General features: G+C 37.7%; 1 protein-coding gene across 10 annotated transcripts in view; it reads left to right on the top strand.

Moving 5' to 3' along the window:
- The window catches only part of SEMA5B (semaphorin 5B), a 578355-nt gene that overhangs the window by 190388 nt on the left and 367786 nt on the right, over positions 1–20181 (top strand). For 4 of the 10 annotated variants that reach the window (XM_058195280.1, XM_058195269.1, XM_058195354.1 and 1 more), the window contains exon 3: positions 17772–17835. The exons of 5 other annotated variants lie outside the window; for them this stretch is intronic. The gene's annotated coding sequence lies outside the window, so the exon portion shown is untranslated. The remainder of the gene's footprint in view (positions 1–17771; positions 17836–20181) is intronic. One more of the 10 variants, XM_058195299.1, reaches the window with a different exon arrangement.

The raw sequence follows: 20181 nt of genomic DNA on the forward strand, positions 1-20181 counted from the left end.
ACCGCCCGCATCTCACCCTCCAGACCTTCCACTTTCTGCTTATTTTCTGCTGAGACTTGTTGAGTATCCTTTAAATCCTTTTGGATAGTCACAATTTCTGCTCTTATTTCATCCAGTTTCTTGTCCATATTAGATAACTTTTCCAGAATTCTCTCCATTTCTCCAGCAGTTGGTCTCTGACCTTTTGCCATTTAAAAATTTCAAAATCCTCAGGCAAGCACAGTATCCTTATAATTTCCTCCGGATCCACCAGGGGCACTCACAGGAGCAACGAGTCCAGAGTACAGTTAATCAACCAGGAAGTCAAGGGAATTGATGTCAACAAGATTCTCATAGTGAAGGGGGAAGCTGGACGCCACCATTGTTCCCCAGAGGGAGGGGGGGCCTCAAACCCTCCCTCCTAAATTTCTCCATCACCTCTTCTCCAGAGCTCCACAAAACCGTAATCTTGTTATTTTAAGTTCTCCTCTCTCCAAAGTGATTCGTACTCCTTCCAGTCGCAGGGGAGAAAACCCCCGCACTCCGGAGTACTCCACTCACGTTTGCCGATATTCCCTTCCTTCTTCATTCCTCAATTCTTCTCCGCTCCTGTTCACCACCAGGCTGCTGCAATTATAAATCCAAAGACCCGGTGTCACCGGGCACAGCGGCCCAGGCGACGACCAAAGTAATGGCCGCGGCCTGTGGCCTCCGCACCCCGCCGAGCCTAGGACGCGCCAGCATCGGTCCCCCCAGTCCTGTATATCGGCTGGGAGACCCCTGGCGAGCCGTCCGTACGGCAGGTGTCCTTTTCGGAACACCTGGCCCCTAAGGGCCTCGGCGGCGGCCGGATTCGGACACTGGAGGCAAGAGAAGCCTTCCAGACGTCCGTTGCCACCGGATACCGGAAGTCGTCTCCAACACTTAATCCTAATTATTATGAGGCTGAGTTTCAGAAGGCTGGAGAGAAAATATATGATTTTCCCAAGAACTGCATTTTAAAGAGATCCTCAACCATAGTTTCGAAAGTTTCTATTGGATAGGGAATGCACAGCATAGCTTCAATTCAAGATCCTGGTTGTAGTAAGTCTTATGACTGAAGTGAAAGTTTGTGCAGCTAACATTATATAAAAGCATGAAAAAAGGGTAATGTAGCCAAGGGAATTAGAGGGAATTATGAAGAGTTTCAGATAAATTAACCAGAATCAGGAATGTATAATATTTTGATTTGACCATTCTAAGCCAAATAGAATTTGAACATAGATACATATATTTGAAAATAAAAACATGTAGAGTATTTTTAATCAAAGACTACAAAGCAATTTATAATTTTATTTAAGTTATAGTACAGCAGTGGAATAAAATATGTGACCCACATGGAAAACGGGTAATTTTTAATTGATAAGTTTATTTTTTATGTCACATGTGTTTAGATTTTTGAAAACATATGTATATTTCTTGAATGGAAAAGTGAGATGTTTTGTGAGGATTTACATTAAAAGTGACAAATGAATAAATAAACAAAGGCAAAGAAAATGTTCAATTAAAGTATTTCCTGCTTGGAAAACATAAATGTATTTTATTATATCTATGGTATGGTGTTTATGCCATATTCAAGAATTCATGAGTTCTATCTCTTTAATCCAGAATAAATGCATTTGTTCATATTTTTAGATTGAGGTTTGAAAGTTTTGAGTGTGAACTAGAGAAAACAATAATTTTTAAAGTATATCCATTAAAAACATTCTTGCTATATGTACATAGATATATTGTATGTGTTTGTATTGTGGTTGAAGTTACTTACGGAATTTATGGAACAAATTCTTTATGCATTCAGGAAATCTGAGTTTAGAGTTAATACATTTCCTCATGGCTACAATTATAAAAGTTGGTTCAAATTCCCCCCTCAAACATAGATTCATATTGATGGATTAATTCTTTTCACTTAATTCTAGCTCATCAATTATTAGAGCAAAAATCAATGTTTATGACTTGTGGTGAAAACTGCATAAAAATCACTCCGGTGCATACAAAACTTTATTTTGGATGTTGAGATGTATCAAAATGTTCTTAGTTTCCATGCAACAGTGCAATTTTTCTTCTAAATCAAAAAATTAAGTATTTCAAAATACAAGTCTTGGTTCTGAAAATACATTGCAACAAATTTCTCAAGGTTGGTTTTGAAATACTCTGTGTGCAGAAGATCAAATAGTTTTTAAATCATTTTCATTTTCTCTTTCAACTTTACAATTCTTTGTTCTATTCTTTTTCAAAAACTGTCAATGTAGTGTTAAGTGATTCAGCTAAGTTATTGATCAGTTCCTCAACATTTTCTGAACTAAATCTGGGTAATTCCTTTCTCTGCAGGTTGCTCTAGCAATCCACCATTTCCCTCTGCTATTCTGGCTGTTTTTTTGGAGGGGAGAGGTTGATTGTCATTGTAATATTGTAATCCAAAAGTAAAAGTATCTCAACTGCAAGGAAAATGGTAACAAACAAGCTTGCCCTTCCCCTCCCTGTTGTCTTTTTGTACCCTTAATACTTTTATCTCGAATAGCACTCCATAGTTATAATCAACAAGACAGTTTGCCATTATCTTTTGTTTTATAAAATCCTCCAATTGTCTGCTGTATAATAGTAAACTAAAAACATTCCCAGGAATTTCCAGTTTGTTTGCTTATTTTAATTCCAATTTGTTCAAAAGAGTTTTTTACTGAAAGGTAATCCTTCAAAATAACTACTTTATTAGTTTGAAACTTTCTTATGTCTGCTCCTTGTTAAGCTTTTTTTGCCAAAAAGTTTTTTAATCTTTAAAACCTCTTTTTCCCCCCCTTTCTAATCCAGAAAGAATGTTTACTCATCAAATGGAATTCTCTTATCCTGCTGGTCAGAAAATCTCTCTTTAGCTGTAAGTTTATTACATGTGAAGATATTTAAGAAAGTGAGGCTTATGAGACTGCATTATGGCTGTGGGTTTGACTGAAATCCCTCTAACTCACAATCACTCAATTCTTGAACTGACAGCAAAGACCTCAGTTCCTAAAAAGCAGCTGTCCAGGGTACAAGTAAATGATTTCACAGTCTCTCTTTATCCAGAAAGACTGTATTGGAATTCACTGTTTGGCTGCAAATCTCTGCCACAATACCTCTCTGCTCCTTTAGGGATGTCTAGGATGCCAATCATCTTCACCCTGAAGCCAATCAGTGAGTTTTCTACAATTTGGGTATATCAAAACAGCAGACTTTCCAGAAATATTCATTACAGCAGTTCAGTCCATTTGAATATTGCTTCCATATTGGTCAGTGTAGATAGGTTAACAGAATAATAGCCTTGGAAGGAAACTTGGAGGTCTTTTAATCCAACCCGCTGCTCTGGCAGGAAACCCTATACCATTTCAGACACATATTTGTCCAATCTCCTCTTACAAACCTCCAGTGTTGGAGCACCCACAACTTCTGGAGTCAAATTGTTCCACTGATTCATTGTTCAGGAAATTTCTCCTTATTTCTAGGTTGGTTCTCTCCTTGATTACTTTTTATTCATAGTTTCTTGTCCTGCCTTCAGGTGCATTGGAGAATAAATTAACCCCCCTCTTCTTTGTGGCAGCCCCTTAGAGATCGGTACAAGATTCATTTCCCTTATTGTGTTTGGAATTGCTTTCTGAGTTGAATTTGATCCCCAGTGTGTATTTCAGTTATTTTATTGTGTAAATATCAAAGCTACTGATGATATGGGAAGGAAAGATATGGATCAATAATTTTTCCAAAGTAACAAAAATTATAATCAAAACAAAATTTATTGATCCCTTTGTGGTATAATTATCAAGTTATATTACTTACTTGTTTTGAACATCAGGTATTTTCCCCAAATACCTAATTAGCAAGACTTCATGCAGATGCAAATCAAATCTCAATGTACAGTTAATGCATTTTAGTTGTTAAAGCACACAAACATGATAACAAAGGCATGAAATTGAAGAATAGCATCAACTGTGATTATTGGAGCAATATTATGTAATATTGTGATATTTTTAAGTAACTTCTAGATGATTAGACTTTGTCATAAAATTAAACATTGTCTGATAATCAAAGGCTCTTCAGAGATTAAACTTGTAAAGATGCAGACCTAGGGAGCCAGAATGTGCAAGAAAGAAGAGTCTAGAGTGGTATTTATAGGTATGTTCAGGCAATTTAGCATTATTATGTACCATGACAACATTTAGGATTGTATATTTCTTCTAACATCCCGCCCCCATGCTGGTGCCTAAAAGAAATCTATTGTGGTGATTCAGCTAAGAATGTTTGAGCTTCTTTTCAGAACTATCCTGGGAGCTACTTGTAATAAAACTTAGTTTCCTGTTCTTTCTGTGTTCTGCAATGTGTTTCTAAGGGGCTTTGTATGAACTATACTACAAAATAACAAGCTATAGTAATCTACCTGAAGTCTATTTCAGTTGTCTCAAAACCCGACAACTTTCTGATCTGTTTCTAGATGTTTGGGGTATTAAAACTTTTTCCCCTTTCCTGGTACTTATTAACTTCTAGATCGTGTCTTATACCCGTGCCAATTAAGACCCTCTTACTTATGGTTCTTAATTTATCTTTCACCATTGGAGGAAATCAAAGCTACTTTTGTTAAGGAGAAAACCAGAATCCAGAGTTTCCCTAAAGGGATTGAATTGTTGGAATGTTCAGAAAAGCATTTACTGTCTGGCATTGCTACTGACTCTTGTGTCTAATGTGGCTATATTTTATAGGCTTTATCGCTTTGTTTTTACAGAGCCATTTTAACCTTGCAAACAAGCGAGTCAGAGGAACCAAGGGTTATAAAAGTTTAAATAAATAATTGCTTTTGTTTGCCTTTCAGCTTGATCTCAGCAGCCTGTTTTAAATGCAGTATCAGCTTTATTAGAAATTAGAGCTGTTATGCTGAAGAACAAAGTGTAGAACTGGTAACTGCTAATAGTCAGGATGGCTCTTGGTAAATTTTAATTCTAACTTTAGGGAAAAAAGTAATAATAATTTAGGCTGTGGTCTTATATGGCCAGGATGTTTATTTGTTTATTTATTGACAATTATTTGAATGTCACCTATTCTTATGACTTCGATATAAGTGCAATAAAGCTTTTGTAAAGTCAGTAAACAGTTGAAACTGTCTGATGCTGTTAATAAAAATGGTTGCTACAAATTGGGCATATCTTTCTGTCCTGATGCCCTCCTGAAGTGGCTTGCTTTCCTTTTTGAAAAGACATCAGGATAGGGGCCCATTTAACTTCAGAGGACAAGCTGTTCTAAAGAGAAGGATGATAGCTGAGAAGGGTATTTCCTGGGTCCCAGCTCATTTGGTTTTTGGTGGGTGGGCATCTGGAGTGTGCTCCTCCAATACATCATATAGAGTTGGCATTTTGTAGCTGCAGAAATTGATTCTTATGATAACAAGGGGCCAAGTTGTAAAAGGTTTTAGAGGTAATAACCAGCATCTTTTACTGACAGCCAGTATAGACCTGCAAATAGATGTTATTCTGCTAAACTAACATTGGCCGGGATGGGTCGGACACGACTTCGCAACTAAGAACAGCAACATTGGTCAGCAAACATGAAACCACATTCTGTGCTAGTTGCGGATTTTGAGTCATTTTCAAGGGCAGCTCAGTATAAAATGAATTGCATCAGTCTAGCTAAGCATATGATTTATTGTATTCAGCACCACCTGGTTCAGAAAAAAGGGCACAATGGGATAACCCCATTAAAGTGGTTGAAGTCTCATCTGACCATAGTTATATCTGTGCTCCAGGAGGACCTATAAGTTCAAGAGGGCCCCCAGACTAGCTATCATGGTTGGGGAAAAGTGCTTCGTCATCAAGAGCTGTACATGGGATAGCCACTGTACGGGAAGGTTTTTAAATCAGCAGGAATTCTATCTTCCCGGAATTCAGCTGTGATTATTCCACTCTAACCAGTCCATTACAATCTCAGGGCAGTGGATTGGGACTTTTGCTGCAATTTCCATTTATCTTGGGATCAAGATGTCATCAGCATATTCAAGATGGTTAATTGAAACTGGCAAATGACCTCTTTGATTGGAGTGCCTAAGGACTTGACCTTTCCTTTCCAAATAAAACCAGTTGGAACAACCCATTTTTGGGGAAGAATTGCAGTCACTTTAAGACACTGTCCTAACACAAGTGTGGAGTTTTCTCCTACAAATACTCCCAAAGTCTGATCTTGTCTCACTTTAACAAGATGGCTATTGAGTCCCTCTGGAAAAGAAGGAGCATACAGTGTTCTCTGTTCGGCCTGGGGCCTTAAAGTAGCAGAGTAATCCAAATAATTACGAATTTCTGTGTTTTTCCTGACTCACTTATGTGTCACACTATAGGCTTGATGTATGATTAAAAAGATCATATCTGAAAACTGACATCTCTTTCTCTCTCTCTCTCTCTCTCTCTCTCTCTGTGTGTGTGTGTGTGTGTGTCTGTGTTTGTGTGTATGTGTGTAGTAGATATATAGATGTCTGTGGTGAGATATATAGATGTACCTGTATATGTGTGTATGTATAGATATATAGGTACCGGTATTAGTTTAAGCATAACCTCAGAGATTTCATGTAAGTCTCATTGAGTGACAGCACCAGAGACTGCTATCTGCAGATGGCTCTGTCGTGACATAATGACCTCAGGTATCATTAGCTATGTGAGTAGTAAGTGATATACGTAAGGGTACAACTACAGTTATCTGGTTGAACTTTAGATGGTAGCATTTGGATTTTTCAACCAATAGTAGTCATTTGATTTTTTTCAACTCAGGTTTGGTAGCCGTACTTAAGATCTACCAAAACTCATTTGCTATATAACAGGGCAATGGAGGAATTCAATAGTCAGTATCTTCAGCTCTTGTATTGGAATAGGGAAGGAAATTATCGTATGTTTCATATCCAGGAACAAAATATTGGGCTGGTTCCACTTACATCAGTTTAATTCTTAGTAAGGGACTGCCTTACTAAGCATCTGAGGATGTGGTTGGCAGCTTCAGCCATGACCTTAGTAGGTGCCTGGACTGGATGGGTGGCTGAGAAATTAAAAGCAAAGTTTCAGTGTCAAAAGCAGAAGCAAACTTCTTTTCCTGTGTTGTGAAAAAAGATAGGTTTCTGGTAGAAGTTTCATTGAAAGATTATAGATGTCTTCTAAGGTTATGATTATGGATCTGTAATCCTTAAATAGAGAAATCAATAAGAGAATGATAGAAATTGATTTGCTCTGAAATAACATGAATAATGTTCAGTTTCAGCTGTTATGATGTCAAAGCAAAGTAACTCTTTCTTCCTTATGTTTACTCTAGAGATCAGAGTTTCCATCCTAAACTTCTAAATTATTCCCCCAGCTGTTTTCCATTTTAGCTGTCACTCATCCCTCTACTCAACTTGATTACATTTTATTCGGGCACCTGAGAATACTGCATAATCTTCATGATGGCTCACAGGAAAAATGCGAGCTTGTGCACCATTTGATAGTTTGATGGGTATTTTATATGGTAGTTTGTCAAAAGCAGAAATCAATATCTGCCATTTGGCACAGCTGCTGGGCTCTGGCAAAAGCCACTAATTTGGGTCATAATAAAGAAAAATCACATGATCTGCAGCCTACCTCCAAGCAATAGCCTCTTAAGGACATATGCGCCATATATTCTTTTCTCAGGATGCATCAACATCCCTCATTTGCATTAAAATGTTCATCTTCTACCAGCCACAAGAAGAAGGCCTCTCAGTCCCAGAAAGCACTTTTTACTCCACAATGGGATTCTCTGCATGAATGGGTTGGGGTTTTTTAAAAAAACAGAAAGTGGAATTCCAAATAATTCAGCTCAAGAGAAGTGAAATTTCCTTGAACAAAGGCTGCTATTTGTTGATTGTTTAGCTGGTGTTTATTAAAAAAAAAATCCCTCTCATCGTAACTGACCCACTGCTGATATTTTATTGCAACGATACAGAAACCTCAGGTGCTCCCCAGTAGCTCCAAATATTTTTTTTTCCTTCTGGATAAAATACTTGATTTCTAAGTCTGATTAAGCCAGATCTCTGTTCTGTACAGTTCCTTGCACATTTATGGGATCTCACATCTGGTTGCCTTTCTGTCTTATGGTCTCAGCTTTGGAAAAATATCCTATGATTTCCAGAAGTACCAACCCTGCAATGAAAAGAGAGAATGCAAATCTGGTAAGGCTTGTACCAAATGGAATAAATAATATGGTAGAAATGGTTAGATAAGGAATACTATTAAAAAGCAGCCAATTTCCTGTCTTCTCTCTGTTCTTTCATCTATCTGAATCAAGATCTATAGTCTGACTTTGATAAGAAATGGAAAAAAACACCACCAAGCTTTAAGAGGAAGGCTTCTTATAATTCCTGATGTTGGCCAGCAATATGTTTACAGATGAATTTAACCTAAGAGGTGGGTTTCAGCAGGTTCTGACCAGTTCTGGAGAACCAGTAGCGGAAATTTTGAGTAGTTTGGAGAACCAGTAGTAAAAATTCTGACTGATCCCGCCCCCATCTATTCTCTGCCTCCCAAGTCCCAGCTGATTGGGAGGAAATGGAGATTTTACAGTATCCTTCGTGTTACGCCCACCAAGCCACGCCCACCAAGCCATGCCATGCCCACCAAGCCACATTCACAGAATTGGTAGTAACATTTTTTGAAACCCACCACTGAATTTAACCAGTGTTTTTGGAACCTAGAATAAGCTTAAGCTTAAAGTTATGAAAAGGAAGTTTTCAAGACCAAAATTATAGTGTGAGTATAGCAAATCCTGAAGTTTGACTAAAATTATTGAGAATTTTTTCGTATTTTGAATTTTCTTGGCATTTTAAAAAAAATCCTCTTCTCCAACCTAATATGTGGAAAATTTAACTATTCTTTTGTGCCATCTTTGAAAAGGAGCTGTTTAATATAAAGCAGGAAAGCAATATTTCTCCAGATATGGTCATGTCTTGTTTGAGAGAAATAATTTTCTAGTTGGTTCAATTTTTATTGCTATTTCAAACTTGAAAGATTCAATCAGCTATGGCTTATAGCAAAATATTGGCTGAAATGCCTTTTTCCCATGTGTTTTTGTCTGGTTTCCATTTACTTTGTAAATAAAATGAACTTGCTTTTTTTTAAAAATTCTAATGTTAGTGCCTTAACTTGTATGAAAGAAAAGTAAATTTATATTGTAGTAATAAAAAAGAAACTTTAATAGAAAATGTTGTGTTAATAAGCTGTAGGCTGGGTGAGAAACAGTGGCTAGCCAGATGTTGCTGAATATAACTTCCATGAGCTCCAGCCAAAATGATGAGGAATGTTGCAATTGAAGTATATCTGAAAGTTGACAGATTCCCCATTTCACAATGCTGGAATAATAGAATGAAAATAATATTGTGCTAAATGGCCTAATTCATTTAAAACATGTTTTTTTTTTTTTTAAATCTGTTACTCCTAGTAACATGATGTTTCCCACATGCAAGTTCGTTAGTCGGTATGCATGCGGTAGAAAAAGCTTCAGCTAAATCTTAAGTATTGCTGCTGCAGTTGAAAACTACAGTAGATAAAATACGCTGTAAGTACTTGAAAATATATTTGCATGTTGTTTTGAATCTATATTTTGTTTGGTATGTTTAAATTTGTAATAACTATCTTGTGTTTGTTTATGACACTCTGATTTTAGTATATCAAAATTCATTTTTCATGTTTGTTTTCCTTGATGACTATCCTCACTTTTAGAACCATCTTGAAGGAACAATAAGCAGAACAATCTGCTGTAATGAATACCTTAGTAATGAATATCCATATGGACGCATCTTGGAAAGCGATTGTCTTCGTTCTTTTTTTGAAGTTTTCAGAAGGGAAGGCATTGTCCCAATGCACAGAGGCAATTTTTCTTTTCAATGGGTCCTGTGGCTCAGGTCTGAAAACCTCTGTTCTCTGAGGAACACTTTTCAAATGTTTACTTATTTCTTGATTCCTGATAGGCAACTTAGTTTTAAACAATCTACCGAGCTGCTGCTTCTGAAAGTTTACATTCCTTTGATAGGTTAGCTTTGAGAATTATTAGTGAAGCCTGTCCTTTTTTTCAAGAGGATGGTATTTTCACTTTCTGTTTTTTAGCTTTCTATCAGATAATTTAGGGAAATTCTCTAAGAGCCTGAAAAATGCTTTAAATTAAATGAAAGAAAAGTAGCAATGTATCTATGGTATCAATTAAGGTGTTAAATTTGAACTGGGAGGAATTCAAATCCAATTTGAATATGGAGCTTTCTGTGTGACTTTGGAACAGTCACTTTCTCTCACCTTCATCCTTGAGGATGAATTCTTCATGGAGAAAAACGCATGATAAATTTATTTATTTACTTATATTTCACATTTTTAATTGCCCATCTTCCTCAGAGAAAAGTGGTAATATCCGAGATGTCACTTTAGAAAGGATTCATGTATGTTATATGCACAATCCCAACATTTGGTGTGCTTTTATTGCAGTTCTTCTTAGCTTCCTGTTTCACATTTCAATTTGGAATGGTTATTAGATGATTTTTCAGGTGGAAGTCATCACTCAATCCTACATCAAAAATGGCGAAGCGATGGCTTCTAGACATATTTGGCTTCCCAAGCCAGCTCACCAAGCCCGCAAGAGATTCTGAGCATGACTTATCCTTTTCCTGTGTCCATCATTTATGGAGAGAGCTATGCTTGCAGGCACCTCATTTGGTGTGCCTCCAATTGTGGCTCAGTTACAGCATTGGTGAAGAAGGCCCAGTGATAAAAAAGTACAAAGGTCAAAATGGATTCTTATTATGGACATCCCATAAGTTCCACTTGAAAGTGCTATCAGGCATCTTTCCAAGCATTTTCGGAAAATCATAAGGATAACTTTTGGTAGCTACTATCACTTTTCTCTGAATTCCGTACAGGCCTGAGGGGATATACAACTGCTAAATCAATAAATATAAGAAAGATTTGAAGAAACCAATTGTAGCTCTCAAGAGACTGAGATTGTTTCATGTGAGAAAATATGGGATGTAAATTCTTCAATGTGTAATTACAGTTTCCCCTAATTTGGCCAAAACCAGGTCTTTGAAAACTGCTTTAGATAAATAGGAAAACTATTTTGGTTCTATGATTCCTATTTCTCACTGGTTTTTATTTTAAATCAGATGTGTTTAGTAGTATGAAACTGTCACTTATCCACTCTTTGGGGAATTTCTATAGCAAAATGACAGAATGTAAGTGGAGTTGATTAACTGAGGGGAAGGTTCTTAACGAGAAAAAATATATAGAGTGTAAGGAGGTTATCTGACACTTTATTTTGCAATATGATGAAGTGCGATTTATCTCCTTTGCCAATGTCTATTACTAATGTTGAATTTTCATTTAATAGCTATGAAAATGGCAATTTTACTGTCATAAAGCTAACTTGTTATTAATGCTATAGCTGATTTGACAGAATATTTCTTCAGTTATTATGATTGATAATATATATGCAACACATATATTTTGTATTATATATAAAATAACACAAATAATGCTATATACAATGTTATAATGTTATATTCCAGTGATGGTTAACCTTTTTGGCACTGAGTGCCAAAACTGGAGTGCACACACTGGAGCGCTGGAACCTAGAAGAGAGCAGTTGGCCAGGGCGCATGTGCGCCAGACCAGCTAGCCCGCACACATGCATGCACCGGAACCCAGAAGAGCAACTGGCGACAGCGCACATGCCCACAGAGAGGGCTCTGCGTGCCACCTCTGGCACGCGTGTCATTGGTTCGCCATCATGGTTATATACAAATATATGCAACACATATATTTACGCACCAACCATTTTATCTGATTACCTTTTGGCATGTCCAACTAGTTTATTTGCACATAGTCATCTATGGAGTTTTAATTCTACAAATGTGAGACGCAGACAGATTTCTTATTTCGCCAAAGGGGTATTTGAAAAAGAAACAAATTGTCATTTATAACTTGATATCTCCTATTTTTGATGCTTTTATTAATTTGGGAATGGTTGGAAGATTTTCCTTTAGGACAAAATGGGTCTGTCTTAATGGCATTGTAATTGTTTGAGTAATCAAATTTGCCTTAAAAAAAAACCCAGAAGACTCTCCCCATGCTCACCGCATCCCTTCTAGCCAAGTATAACTTGAGTGATTTATGTGGAGAAAACAACTCTGGATCTCATTCAATCCCATCATCAGTTTTAATCTAGCTGTCTAATAAGCAGCCGGCAAGAGTGTTGTTGTAGCTTCCTCCTCCCTCTTCTGAGATTATTTTTTCTCCAGATGGTTTGGCACATTATCCAACATGATGACAACATCTTTCCATTTCTCATCACTTCTGCTGCAAAAAGCATCTTTTTTTTTTTCTTTGTGGAAAGTGCTACAAAAGAAAGGCATTTGGGGAGCCAAACCTGTCTTGAGGCTTTCACTGGTATCTAAGGAACCAGTTCAGTTACGCAGGCTGGAAAACAAGGGCTTTTGTCAACTTATGTTTTATTCAAAGATGCCCACCCAATTCATGAAAAGTCCTGTAGAGTTAATAATGAAAGGTGACTGGGCACCCTGTAACAAAATGACATGTCTGGTTTTTGATTGGAAGGAGATGGGTAGAATTGGCTAATTTGCACATTGTCTGGATAGATCTGCTACACTACATTGCTTCAAAAACAAATTAAAAGACAACATATTTATTTAAAATCTCATGCTATTTAAACTGATCAGAAAAGCATGTAGGTTGTTTTTTTGAGAAACAGTTACGTTCCAGAAAACACCACCATCAATACAATACAAAAGAACCAATAAAATTTCAGGGTCAGGTATTTCTTGGGTTAGCATGGAATTTTAAGCTTTCCGGGACCTTTTAATTCATTAGTTCAGAGGCCCCTCAACCTTTTGGGCATCAGTGACTGCTTCTGTGGAGAGAGGTTTTTTTGCGGACCAGAGGAGACGTGGTTTTGTGTGCTGCCTGCATCCCTCAGAAGGGGCTTCGCTTGTTTGTGTGGCCCAGTTGCTGGCATGTCATGGAGTGGTGCCGGTCCACAGACCGGAGGTTGGGGACCCCCTGCATTAATTCATTCAATATTATTCACACCCAACTCCCAAGTTTTTGAGTGGCAAGAAAAGCAAGAAAACAATAAAACAATCTTGTAATATGTAGCCACAAGAAAATATACTTGTTTATAATGGTGCAAGGGTTGAACACCACCCTGAAGTATGAAATTGTCAGTTGTTCAAGATAAACAGATTCCACAAGTATGACTGGAACTCTATTTTATTGCTATAGCCTAAGTAACAGAATCTTAGAAGACTGTCAGCAGTATCCCTCCAGCTTATATCCAAGAGAGTTTAAGGCACAGACAATTTAAATTTCTTTATAATGCTCTTTTCCTGTTCTGGGCTTAAGTCTTGTCTTTCTAACTGCTATTGACTAGTTTCTCCAAGGTCACTTCTGTGGTTGTCTACCAAAATGAAGTATGACATTAGAAACAGAAATGGATATAAGCATACTAAGAAAAATACTTTAAATGTAACCCAGATAGTAATATATTTGCAAATTTCCTCTCCTTATATGTTCTGTCCCCATAATGGGCATCAAAATAGACATATTCAGATAGTCCTTGACTAATGACTTTAATTGAGCCCAAAACTACAGTTGTAAGTTGTGGTTGTTAAGTAGGTCTCCATGTGTCTGAAATTACTGATAGTCTTTGTCTTATGACCACAAATGAGTCCAAAATTTCCATTACTAGCAAGACAGTTAAGCGGATTTTGCCTCATTTTATGACCATTCTTGTAGTTAGTGAATCACTTCAATTGTTTAGTTAGCAACATGATTGTTAAGTGAATCTGGATTCCCCATTAACTTTGCCTGTCAGTAGGTTGCAAAATGGGACAACTCGCTGTGGCCAACTCACTGTGGGACAACTCAACGATTTAATTTAAGTACTTAAAATGATTAAAAAATTCATTTACTTTCTGTCATTCACATTTTATTTTGTCCCTCCTTTTGCATCTTTTGTTTAGTGATTCTATTCTACCCTTTCTTTGGTATTAGTATAACTCTTGTGCCATGGCAAGTTATCCTGTGGCAAGTTGGCTGTGGCGAATTGTTCCATAGGAAGTTGGCCATGATTAGTTGGCCATGGCAAGTTGACCACGCTGAGTTGGCCACGCTGAATCGGCTGTGCTGAGTTGTCCTAGACCTGCAATATTCATGGTGAAGATTCTTTCTATAAATTCTGCTATAACCATTGTAGTATGTTGTTATGTATTACAATTATTTTATTACAGTACTTTGATTGGAAGGGTGCTTTCTCTTCAATTTGGCCACCTCATTTGTCATCTAACTCTTCAAAGTCTTGGAAACGGAATCTTTCAAGTTAACTATAACACATCACAAAAAGGGGAAATTATTAAATAGGTAAGGATTAATCGTATTAACTAATTCAACTGAATTTCAACTGAAGGAGAATTCAGTTTTAACTTTTGTTCTGACTCTGTTCATTTTAGCCCCTAATATATGTAAGCCATTGATTTATGACTATTTGTTCAGTGATCATTCAAAGTTACAACAGCACTGAGCGAATGGCGTTTTCAATGGGCCCTTGTAGCTCTGGCTGTGACAGAGTCCCCACGGTCATGTGATTGCCATCTGGAGACTTAGCATCTGGATTACATCACAGAGAGCCCTGGTCATGCAATCGCAATTTCTGACATTCCCTGCTGGCTTCTCCAAGCAAAATCAGTGGGGAAGCCAGCAGGAAGTTGTGGTCACATGAGATCCTCACTTAATAATCTGCCTGGTTCTTGTTTAATGATGGCAACAGGGACTGCCAGAAATGCCTTCACTAAATGACATGGTCACATGAGAGTGTACTTCATGACCGTATTGCTTAACAATGACAGTTCCAAATTCAGCTGCCATTGTAAACCAAGGATTACCTGTATGCAGAAACAGAGCAGCCCTTTCCTTGGAAAAGATTGATCAGGATTTTAATCCCTTCCTCCGTAATAAGTGGTTGCTGACTTTCGCTTTTCTCATTGCAGCATTGTATTTTGGGGATTCTGATTATGTGTGTTGAGGATTATATACTGTAGTGCATTTTGTATTGTGTTGACCCCCACCTCCACCCCCAATAATGCATGAGTAGAATAATTTACTTTGTTGGCATTAGGAAGAGTAGGCGGAATATATACTATTTTCCTGGCTATTTTAGTATTTTAAATCTTCAGTAATGACGCATCTGAGTCCCAGATGTTTTAATCTTTATTAAAGATGTGTTCACACTTTGCAAGAATCCTTTAAAAGCAAAGAGTGAAGTATTGTATAAGGCATTCAAATGGATATGCATTTCTTGATCTGGTACTTCCTACAGCTGGGTGTAGTGCTTAATCGCTGTACCAACAGAGTTATATTTCTTTCATGAAAGGGCAAATTAAACAGCCTCATGATCTGGCTAAGCATTTGAACAGCTGATTTCTGTTTATGCTAGAGAAGAGCCTTGAGACTTCAGGCGCATAAGAATTTCACCAGGTACAGCTTTCCTCAGCCCTGCATGACCTGTTGAAATTCCCTCTTTATTCAGTCATTAAGCATACCGAATATTTCCCTTTCATGAAGTGGTAGAAGAAATGTATAAATGGATTTGGGATGTTCTGAGATTAAAAGTGGGTCACAAGCTTGCCAGTGGTTATTTTAAAAGCAGGCCTTGGGAAGGTTGAAAGTAATTTGCTCTATGATTTATTACTATCAGGTACTTAACCTGGAACTCTCCTTTACAGCAGTGGGGAAAGCTTAATGTAGTACAGAAATAAGTGATCTTTTGAGGAGCTGAGCAGTGTGCAAAACTCTGCTTGTTATCCAACATGAACTTTCTATTTGTTTGCACGTATAAGTTAAAGTGTTGAGGGAGGTCACTAAATCTGGCCCCAGAGTAGCAGGAACAATGGCTCCATGAGAAAAAGACGTATTTATCTTACCTTTTATTTCATTTATTCTAACGTTTATACTGCTGCCCAGCTTGTACCAAACTCTGATTCACAGCCCAGATTTTTGATAGTGGTTGATTTTTAAAAAATATTCATTAACTTTCTATCTCTGTCTGATACCGCATGGCTGCATTTATACACAACTTGGGAGGGGCTGTAAGAGAATGGGTGCTTGAACCTGGGTCTCCGACACTTAGCTGTTATACTGTTGACTTTTGCCTTGGGCCCCACTCAAGCTAATTTTAGAGCGATATTTTTTTACATTCAGTTTATCCTTTAAACATTAATTTGTGCCACTCTTCAGCCTGTCATTTCTTTTAAAGATGGTTATCCCTGTGACAATGCAGTGGAAAGAGTTGTTTTGAACACTTCAGAGTAGGGAAGCTGAAACTCTTCCAGTTTGGGTGCTTCAGAATCAAATCCCATTGATAGACTTCTTCTGCCTAGACTGTTTATTTTTATACATCTATCTTATCTGGAAAGCGTTAATATTTGAAAGTTTCTTAATATAAACATCAATGTATACTTGTGTGGATAGGAAAATAGCACACTGGGGATCTAGATGGATTAAAACATTTCCTTCTACCATGCATATTTTCTATGGGAGAGGAAACTTTGGATATGGAATAGCATTCAGATGAATCCCACCTCCTCCTAGTTATTTAAGCATGGTAATATTTGGGAAAAAATGAAACAGCGAGATTTCTTGCGCTGCAAGGCAGGCTATATTTGTTTTTTTAGTGGTCATTAGAGAGTTTCAGATTTTTCTCAGATTTGTTTATTTCTTAAAAAGTATTTGCCAAGTGCTTTGAATCATGTTGAGAATGCAACGAACTTCAGAATGAGCTGGGTTTGATTGAGTTGGATTGAATACAAAGGTCACATATGTTTCTATTTCCTGAGTGGAGGAAGATAGCTCTCTAAGAATTTAGTGCTGGGAACGAATGTGCATGTTAACTAATTCCTATGTTTCTTGCAGAGCAACGCACAATATATAATTGCCATTTGGTATGCATTAAATAATTTGCTTGCTGTATGTTAGAGTAGCAGACTCCCAAATGAATGGAGCTGGTTTCTTTGGGATTATTCTCTACAAACCACTTGCTTTAATAAGCCTGAATTTATCTTCTCCTTTGATGTGAACAACCTTTTGGGGATTAGTGATTGTGCTTAACATCCTTGGAAAGGCCACAGTGTGTATGTGATGATACAAAGTGGGTGGGATTATGACATCTGTTTGAGTTAGGGGCTAGATGTCTTTTTTTTCCTTCTGGGGTTTAGGGTTGTTACTTAAAAGATGTTAAGTCTTTTTTAAAGGCTTGTGCGTTATTGTGTGTTTCTTGCCTTTTCTGAGGAGCCACACTTTCAGGTTTGAAGAATTGTGGCCATAGGGCGATGGGAAGAAGACAGCCCCCCCCCCCAAAAAAGTTATTTTCTCAGCCTAGTTAAATGTTCAGCTAGTAAAGCCATATGCCAAGGGAAAGGAAAGGTTCTTCCATCTGATCAATTGAAAAATTCACAGTTTCATTTAATAATATAAAGCTATCAAATCAATCAAAGGTAGATTCTACAGGCAGATAGTGTCGTTTGGCACTGGACTGTCTCCGAATCTTCACAATGGTGGAGATTAAAAAAAAATGTTGAATAGAGAAGATTCTGATTTTACATTTAGGTTTAAATATTGGTGAAATCAAGATCCAGTTCTGCTGATATTTGATATATTGATTAATTCCCAGCACACACTTCATAGTGGTTGCTTTTCTTGCAGGCAGTAGCTAGATTACAACGATAGACCATGGACTTCAACATGAGACACTGGTGATGCAGCGATAGTGAGTATTTTCAGACCAGCTTTTCATTTTAATTTTTTTTAAAAAAAAACCTGTGGTAACACCCTTGTCTTTCACCTCCTTTGACTTCACCTGCACTTTTCCCCACAGGTTATTTAGTACAGTAATATGAAATTTCTAACAGCATTTTTTTTGGGGTGTGTGTGTGGAGGAATAAAGGAGAAAAGACTGGTTTGAGCTGAAATTACAGATATATTTTCAGTGTCTATGATCACCCAGGACACAGCAAAAAGCAGCAGCAGTTGCAAAGACATATTACAAAAATAAGAACTGACATTGTGCTGGTTATAATGCTAACATTCCTTAAAGACATAGTCGTACATTAACATTGCTATACTGTAAGTCAGAACACTGAAACTGCATCAGTGACAATGTTAGATTTATCTTACAGGAGGAAGATAAGTTGATTTTTAAAAAATGTGGCCCAGCTCATAATTTTTTTTTAATTTACATTTATATCCCGCCCTTCTCCGAAGACTCAGGGCGGCTTACAGTGTATAAGGCAATAGTCTCATTCTATTTGTATATTTACAAAGTCAACTTATTGCCCCCCCAACAATCTGGGTCCTCATTTTACCTACCTTATAAAGGATGGAAGGCTGAGTCAACCTTGGGCCGGGCTTGAACCTGCAGTAATTGCAGGCTGCTGTGTTCTAATAACAGACTTCTAACAGCCTGAGCTATTATTATTATTGTTGTGCAAAGAGACACAGATGGGCATAGGTGAAAGTTCTACAGCATTTTCCTGGGACTAACAGGTTCATTGGATAGCTTTTGGTTATAAGCACATTCATAAGGAAAAGACTCTAATCTCTGGTTGAAGACTTTCTTTAAGAGGTTATAGTATTTTCTTCTTCTTTTTTTCTTTACTCCCCATCTCTTCCTCCCCTCCCCCTTGGCTTTTGCAGATCAATCTGTGAGAAGTTTAGCTAAACCTCTTGGTGACTGAAGGTCTACTAAGTTTGCTCTTGCTTCATGTCATTTCTGCCAATCCCAGCAATCTGCCAATTGTTATTACTTTTGGCAAACCTTTCAACTATGAGCCATCTGCCACTTTTCCAGAGGTTCTGCTTACTTGCATCCTTCCTCCAAGTGCATTTGGGACTTGGATTGGACTTGACAACTGGTTGACATCTGCTATTGGTTTAATTCAGACCGCTGTGGTTGCTTGGATCTGCTGCAGGTCTTGCAGCTGACCTCAGTCACCAGATGCATGTTGTGTTTGCCTTTTCTGCTGGTTAAGCTGCTTCTTAGAAGCTCTAAATATCATCTTGTCTCCAACTTGCCAAACCCTTAGTGCTTCCTCCATTCCTAGATTTCAGGTTGTTTTCCTGGGCCCATTGTCCAGATCTATGTGTGGTCTCTTATTAAGGAGGAATGTACCACAAGCTTTTGAACAACTGGAAATTCTACGCTAGTACTTGTGGCACACTGGATAAGTATTTTATGAATGAAAGGGAAGGGCCTGATTCCAGTGGTGGGATTCAGCCAGTTTGCACCACTTCGGGAGAACTGGTTGTTAACTTTCTGAACAGTTTGGTGAACTGGTTGTTGGAAGAAATCATTAGGGCAGAGAACCGGTTGTTAAATTATTTGAATCCCACCACTGCCTGCTCCTGACTTTTTTTACATCAACACAAGGATGGGACTGAAGCTTTTTTGAGCGTTTGTAAGTTGGGCTACGCTGTGCCACATCAAGCTTGGAGAAAATATTTTGGATGTTTTTGGAGGAAAGTTGACCATGGCTGAGCCGTGTTGATTTAGGTGTTTTGGGGAGAACATTGCCAGTCTTTTATGTGTTAAAAAAATCTGTGATGTGGTGATTTCATCCTGTAATTCTTTTGCGGTCTGAAGCATTACAAAGCTGTCTGAGGTGGTTAAACTGGAGGCTCCACAACTTGGGGGAGATCTATCATGTTTTGAGAGGGGCTCCTCTGTCAAGCCACATAGATGTTCGAGGATTTGGTTACAGGTAGCCTTCATTTAACAACTGCCTTTTTAGTGACCACTTGAAGTTACAGTGGTTCTGAAAAAGTAAGTGTACAGTTGATCATTGCATTTATGAGTTTTACAGTATCCATGGAATCAATATTTGGACATTTCAGCACTGGCGGGAATGTACAACTGTTGCAGTGTCCTGCAATTATGTAATTGCCATTTGCTTGCTTCACAACCAGCTTTCAACAAGCAGAATTAATGGAGAAGATGCAGTAAAATTGCAAGTGTGTTACATGATGTCTCACTTTAATGCCTTTCAATGACTTCCTTAACAGTAAAATGGAAAGTGATGTCATAAACCCATACCCATAAACTCCAAATCCCTGTTTC

Source organism: Ahaetulla prasina, chromosome 1 (genome assembly GCF_028640845.1).
Source record: "Ahaetulla prasina isolate Xishuangbanna chromosome 1, ASM2864084v1, whole genome shotgun sequence".
Classification (NCBI taxonomy): domain Eukaryota; kingdom Metazoa; phylum Chordata; class Lepidosauria; order Squamata; family Colubridae; genus Ahaetulla; species Ahaetulla prasina.